We start from the raw sequence: 7,048 nt of genomic DNA, 5'->3' as shown, positions 1-7,048 counted from the left end.
TGTTGTTATTAGTGACGGCACTTGTCCATTGGATGGTAAATTTTGTAAGGCTGCATCTTACTCCACGAATGATGACTCTGCAACCTAGGACTCTGCTGCTAAAGCCACCGAGAAAAATCCTCAAGCCACTGCTCCTCGTGTGATGACTGATCGTGAGCTCGTATGGCGCCTCAAGATAGGCAAATAACGCGAGGTAAAAGTGGTAGATAGGATAAATAGATCGTGGAACAAATAAATTGCAGCAAGGTATTTTTGTATTTTTGGTTTAATAGATCAGAAAATAAATGCAAGGAAGATATATCGCAGAGGCAAATATGATGCAAAGAGACCCGGGGGCAGTAGGTTTCACTAGTGGCATCTCTCGGGAAAAATAGCAAACGGTGGGAAAACAATTACTGTTGGGCAATTGATAGAACTTCGAATAATCATGACGATATCCAGGCAATGATCATTATATAGGCATCACGTCCAAGATTAGTAGACCGACTCCTACCTGCATCTAGTACTATTACTCCACACAACGGCCGCTATCCAGCATCCCTCTAGTGTATTAAGTTCATGGAAAAACGGAGTAATGCAATAAGAACGATGACATGATGTAGACAAGATCTATTTATGTAGAAATAGACCCCATCTTGTTATCCTTAATAGCAATGATACATACGTGTTGTTTCCCCTTCTGTCACTGGGATCAAGCACTATCAGATCGAACCCATCACAAAGCACATCTTACCATTGCAAGATAAATAGATGAAGTTGGCCAAACAAGACCCAAATATCAAATAAGAAATACGAGGCTATAAGCAATCATGCATAAAGGAGATCATAGAAGACTCAAATAACTTTCATCGATAAAAACGTAGATCTGATCATAAACTCAAAGTTCATCGGATACCAACAAACACACCACAAAAAGGCTTACATCATATGGATCTCCAAGAGACCATTGTATTGATAATCAAGAGAGAGAGAGAGGAAGCCATCTAGCTACTAACTACGGACCCGTAGGTCTACAAAGAACTACTCATGCATCATAGGAGAGGCACCAATGGAAGTGGTGAACCCCTCTGTGATGGTGTCTAGATTGGATCTGGTGGTTCCGGACTCTATAGCGGCTGGAATTGATTTTCGTCGACTCCCCTAGGGGTTCTAGAATATTGGGGTATTTATAGAGCAAAGAGCTGGTTCAGGGGCCCTCGAGGAGGGCACAACCCACCTGGGCGCGCCTGGCCCCCCAGGCATGCCCTGGTGGGTGCTGCACTCCTCGAGGCAGCGCCAGGTGCAGCCCTAGCCCACTGGACGTCTTTTGGCCCAAAAAAATCCTCAAAACGTTTCGCTGTGTTTGGACTCCGTTTGGTATTCATTTCCCGCAATGTAAAAACATGCAGAAAATAGCAGCTGGCACTGGGCAATTTGTCAATAGGTTAGTACCAAAAAATGATATAAAATGACTATAAAATGATTGTAAAACATCCAAGGATGATAATATAAAAACATGGAACAATGAAAAATTATAGATACGTTGGAGATGTATCAGCATCCCAAGCTTAATTCCTGCCCGTCCTCTAGTAGGTAAATGATAAAAACAAATTTTTTGATGTGGAATGCTGTCTAACATGTTCATCGCATTTCTTCTCTTTATAGCATGGACATATGGACTTCTATATGATTCAAATCAATAGTCTAGTTTTAACATGAAGACTTTAATACTCAAGCATACCAACAAGCAACCATGTCTTTCAAAATATCAACACTAAAGCAAGTTATCACTAGCCCATTATGCTCAACCATTGATCCATTCATGAAACACACTCGAATATTAGCTACACCCAATGCTCAAATGTGATCATAGTGTCCCTTAGTTGGTGCTTTATAAGAGAAGATGGAGACTCAAATTCAAAATAAAAAATTGCACAAGTAAAAGAAGGGCCCTTCGCGGAGGGAAGTAGGGATTTGTAGAGGTGCCAGAGCTCAAAGCTTAAATTGAGACATAAAAACATTTTGAGAGGCATACTTTTCCCACCAACCAAAACGACTTAGAGATCCCAATACTTTCCATGCTAGATACATTATAGGCGTCTCGGTGTACTAGAGCAGGGGTACCCTAGTATCCCGAACTTGTGCACGGGCAGTCGCAGCGCCCCGCGGCAGGGCTTGCCGGGTGACCGCCAAGGTCCTCCGTGGTTCCTTTGGAGCCATTCAAGAACAAAGTATTCAAGCCAAGGAGACAAGGCCCCGGCAAGAGGAGCTTGCCGGGAAGGCCAACCAAGGCATCTCAAGGAACTTGCTGCGACGCGCCATGCGTCCCGGCAAGGCCCGGTGAGCGACAAGCTTCCGGACGCGACAAGACAACGGCCGCGGCAAGGCGCTTGCCGCGGCAGGCTACCACTCTGTACCCGCGCTCTAGCACATCCACCAACGTGTCGCCCTGGGGCCTTTCCAGGTGCGCGTGGCGAGAGGCTGTGCAGCCAGCGATGCATGGTGGCAAGCGACGCTGACAAGACTGCCATTGTGGCGAGCGGTGGCGTCCCTGATAGTCCTTTTCTGCACTGTTTGGACGACACAGACGGGCATTTAATGCCTTTGTCCCCTTCCGTCAGGGTTAGGTAGGATGCACTGTACAGGTAGATGTACCAACCCAATTCCCTTTTCCATTTTTGCCCTTGTCTACGTTGCCACCTGTCGAAGACCCCTTGAGCATATAAAAGGAGGCCCATGTGCAACGTAGAGGGGGGTTCAAAACTAGAAAACACTCACGCTCGGTCTCGTTAGCAGCTCGAGTGTACTGTAGCACTCAACGCTCCTGAGCAAGAACTCAATACAATCAGACAAGCAACAGTAGGAGTATTATCTCTCAGAGAGCTCCGAAGCTGGGTAAACCGCTTGTGTGCTCCGCCTCGATCCTCTCTTCATGCGATCTCCGCCCCCTGCCGAACCGAAAGGGGCTCGGTCCGCCGGTCCCATAGGTGTTCATGGATCAGCTTCCCTGACATCTTTGGCACGCCAGGTAGGGGGCGTCGAGGTTGTGTGAACCTGATCCGGCGTGCACACGAGCTAGATCTTCATTTTCTTCATCGACATGCCACCGAAGAAGAAGACTTCGGCGGTAGCTGTTCCGTCCATGTCGATCCCACCGCCACCGGAGCAAACGAGTGGTGGGGCAGACACCGATGGGAGAACGGACATCGACGAGGGAGCTCACAGCGCTACCAGGTCCAAGGACAAGGCTGCGCAGACCTCGGTGTCCGTACATGTACCGCGCCCATCTCAGGAGGCGCAGGACCGACAGCGTAATGGTACTCGCAGTGCCATACGTTTGTTAGGCCAAGATCGAGCTGGTGGATCCCGGGGTGCTCAAGACCAGCATGCACGCCAACATGCCGACACGAGCGAGGCACGGTCGCCTGGACGGGATACTGCTCCTTCTAACATAGTTAGAAGTCCGAGCATATCCCGCTCCTCGCACCGTTCGCCACTGCCTCCCACCACTCCAGCAGAAGATTTGGTGCGAGCTCAACTGCTCCTGGATTACCCTCCAACAGAAGACAAGATCGATAGATGGAGGGCCACCATTCAGAGTCTCATCGGCTTCGCCAACGGCGACACTCCGCGGCAGCCGAGTGCATCGCTGCCGCGACAGGACCGCCAGGCATGAGCCGACGACGAAGCCGGTGGGGGTGCAACCACCATGCACTCTCCACCCCGAAGGACAAGATCGCCGACTCTCCGGATCCACCTCGACAGCGACTCCACCGCGTCATCGGATCCACGAGCTTGTCGCGATCAGCGCCAAATTCTTCACGAACGACAGCAAGAAGACGGTCGTACTCGCATCGAGCGCCGAAGAGAAGCGCGACGTCAATCAGACCAGCGCGCTGGGCCCTCTGTCGACATGCATGCGCCAGGGGAACCAGGCGACTTGCCGTACGCGGTAGGTTGCCCTGCGTTCACTCGTGAGCTGCGGCAAGTCCAGTGGCCCAGCATGAAGAATTTCAAGCCAGACGTGCCAGAGAAGTACGACGGCAAGTCGCATCCGTCGGAGTTCCTCAGCATCTACACCATCGCGGTGGAAGCTGCCGGGGGACGGGACGACAAGATCCTTGCCAACTACTTCCCGCTGGTGCTCAAGCCCAATGTCAGATCCTGGCTCATGCACTTGCCGGATAACTCCATATCCTCCTGGGCAGATCTATGCCATCAGTTTGTCGGCGCCTTTACAGGCGGCCACAAGCCTCATGGCCAAGAGAGCGATCTTCATCTGCTCGTCCAGAAGGAAGGAGAGCCCCTGCGCAAGTACATTTAGAGATTCAGCCGCGTACAGCACAACATCCCAGATGTCCACCCTGCCGTGGTAATTAGCGTGTTCCATCAGAACGTGCGGAACCGCAGGATGCGGGAGGAGATGGCAATGTGCAAGATCAGAGACGTCAGTGAGCTATATGCCCTGGCCGACAAGTGTGCACGTGCTGAGGAAGGGAGGAAACTCCCCGGGGAGAATATAGGAACAGGAGGATCTGATAGTGAGGAGACTGCCCCGGCAAGGAAAAACCGGCAGTGGAACAATAGGAAGAAGAAAGGCAAAGAGGTGCTAGTCATTGAGCAGTCCGGCAAGAAAGCTAAAGCTGGTAGCTCCGGCAAGGAGATTGCCGCGGGCACCAACCACCAGGTTGTGGCATTCACCGACAAGCAGGACGGCACCAACAAGCAGTACTGTAAGATCCACCGCACCAAGGGCCATGACCTCCAGAGCTGCAAGAAGGTCGAGCAGCTTGTCGAGCAGCAAAAGGCTGAATACGAGCGACGCGACAAGGAGAAAGCCCAGGAAGGTGCTGGAGGAGCTGGAAAGAAACGCCCCGGCCGAGGCGGACACCGCGGCAAGGCCAAGCAGCGGCAAGGAGACAGACCCCCCCGCGGCCGCGACAAGGATGAAGATGACGACGACGATGAAGATATGGATGATGAAGAAACCGATGAGAAGGAGTTCCAGAAAGCCACAGAGGTCCTGTGCGTTGACGGTGGTGCTTCTCTGCATACTTCGCACCGCCAGCTCAAGCAGTGGGTGCGGGAAGTCAATGCGGCAGAACCACCCATTGAGTCACGCAAGCCTCTCAAATGGTCCAGCACGCCTATCATCTTTGATATTGAGGACCACCCTGGTCGCATAAGTGCGGTCGGTTGCTTGCCGATGTTGGTTTCACCAACTATCCGCAACCTCAAGGTCACTAAGATGCTAGTTAACGGCGGGGCCGGCTTGAACCTGATCTCCTCCGTGGTACTCCAGAAACTCCATATCCCTGATGGCGAGCTCGAAGAGACCGGCACATTCGAAGGAATCAATCCGAGAAGGAGCAAGCCGAAGGGAAAGATCATGTTGCCGGTGACATTTGGCAGCGAGTTGAACTTCAGGACTGAGAGGGTCACTTTTGATGTTGCTGATTTTCCATTACCTTACAATGGGATACTAGGCCGTCCAGCACTCGCCAAATTCATGGCAGCCTCTCACTATGCATACAACGTACTGCAGATGCCAGGCCCGATAAGTGTCATCTCTGTTCCTGGCGACAAGAAGGATGCTCTTATCTGCGCCGACAAGATCTACCGGGAAGCAGCAGCAGCAACAGATCGCAAGTCACTTGCCGTTGAAGCTCCCGGGGCGAAGAAGAAGATCAAGCCCGGCAAGAGTTCTGATGCCCACTCCGGCAAGCGCACCTCTTCGGAGTGCTGCGCTACCGTCGAGGACGCACCATCGAGCTCCACCGGCAAGTGTAAGAAGACAATGGCAGCTCCACCAGAGACCAAGAAGGTGTCCGCCAAGGAGGACGGCACTGGTGGTACCTTCACCATCAGCGCCACTCTCGACCCTAAATAGGAAAGCGCGCTCGTTGCTTTCCTGCGGGCGAACGTCGACGTGTTTGCGTGGCAACCGTCTGACATCCCCGGTGTTCCCAGGAAAGTAATCGAGCACCATCTTGCCGTCTGTCCTCATGCGCGGCCCGTCAAGCAGAAAGTCAGGAAACAGGCAGTGGAGCGCCAAGAATTCATTGCAGAAGAAATCAAGAAATTGGAAGCAGCAGGCCTTGTCAGAGGAGTGCTCCATCCTACGTGGTTGGCCAATCCTGTAGTCGTGCGCAAGGCAAACGGGAAATGGAGGCTTTGTATCGACTTTACCGATGTCAATAAAGCTTGTCCCAAAGACCCATTTCCCTTGCCGCGCATCGACCAGATTGTTGACTCCACGGCCGGATGTGACTTGCTTTCATTTCTTGATGCATACTCAGGATACCATCAGATCTTCATGGCAGAAGAGGATGAGGAGAAGACCGCATTCATCACCCCATGTGGCACATACTGTTTCGTACGGATGCCTTTCGGTTTAAAGAATGCTGGTTCAACATTTGCAAGGGTAGTCCATGACGCTTTTGAGCCGCAAATACACAGAAATGTGGAAGCCTACATGGATGACATAGTGGTCAAGAGCAAGGACAAGGCAACTCTGATTCAAGATTTAGACGAAACCTTTGCAAATCTGCGCAAGATCAACCTCAAGCTTAACCCCGAGAAGTGTGTGTTTGGAGTCCCTTCCGGCAAGCTTCTCGGGTTCTTCGTGTCTCAGCGGGGAATTGAAGCCAATCCCGACAAGATCAAGGCCATTGAGCAGATTGAAGCACCAAAGCGCGTCAAGGATGTACGAAGACTTGCCGGTTGCGTAGCTGCTCTCAGCAGGTTTATCTCTAGGTCTGCTGAGCGCGCCCTGCCATTTTTCAAAATATTGAAAAAGGCAGGTCCAATGAAATGGACTCCGGAGGCGGAGGCTGCGCTGCAGGACTTAAAGAGATACCTGTCCTCCACTCCAACACTTGTCGCACCTAAGCCACAAGAGAAGTTGCTGCTATATATAGCGGCAACCAATCAAGTGGTTAGTGCTGCGTTAGTAGCGGAGAGGGAGGCGGATGATGAGCCAGCAACCACGGCAGATGCATCCAGCGACAAGCAAGGGACTTCACCGGCAAGCTCTGGTCCCGACAAAGATGGATCTGCGCAGGAGCGT

This window comes from Triticum aestivum, chromosome 3B, assembly GCF_018294505.1.
Source record: "Triticum aestivum cultivar Chinese Spring chromosome 3B, IWGSC CS RefSeq v2.1, whole genome shotgun sequence".
In the NCBI taxonomy this organism is placed as follows: Eukaryota; Viridiplantae; Streptophyta; class Magnoliopsida; order Poales; family Poaceae; genus Triticum; species Triticum aestivum.
Note: the sequence above shows the minus strand (reverse complement) of the source record.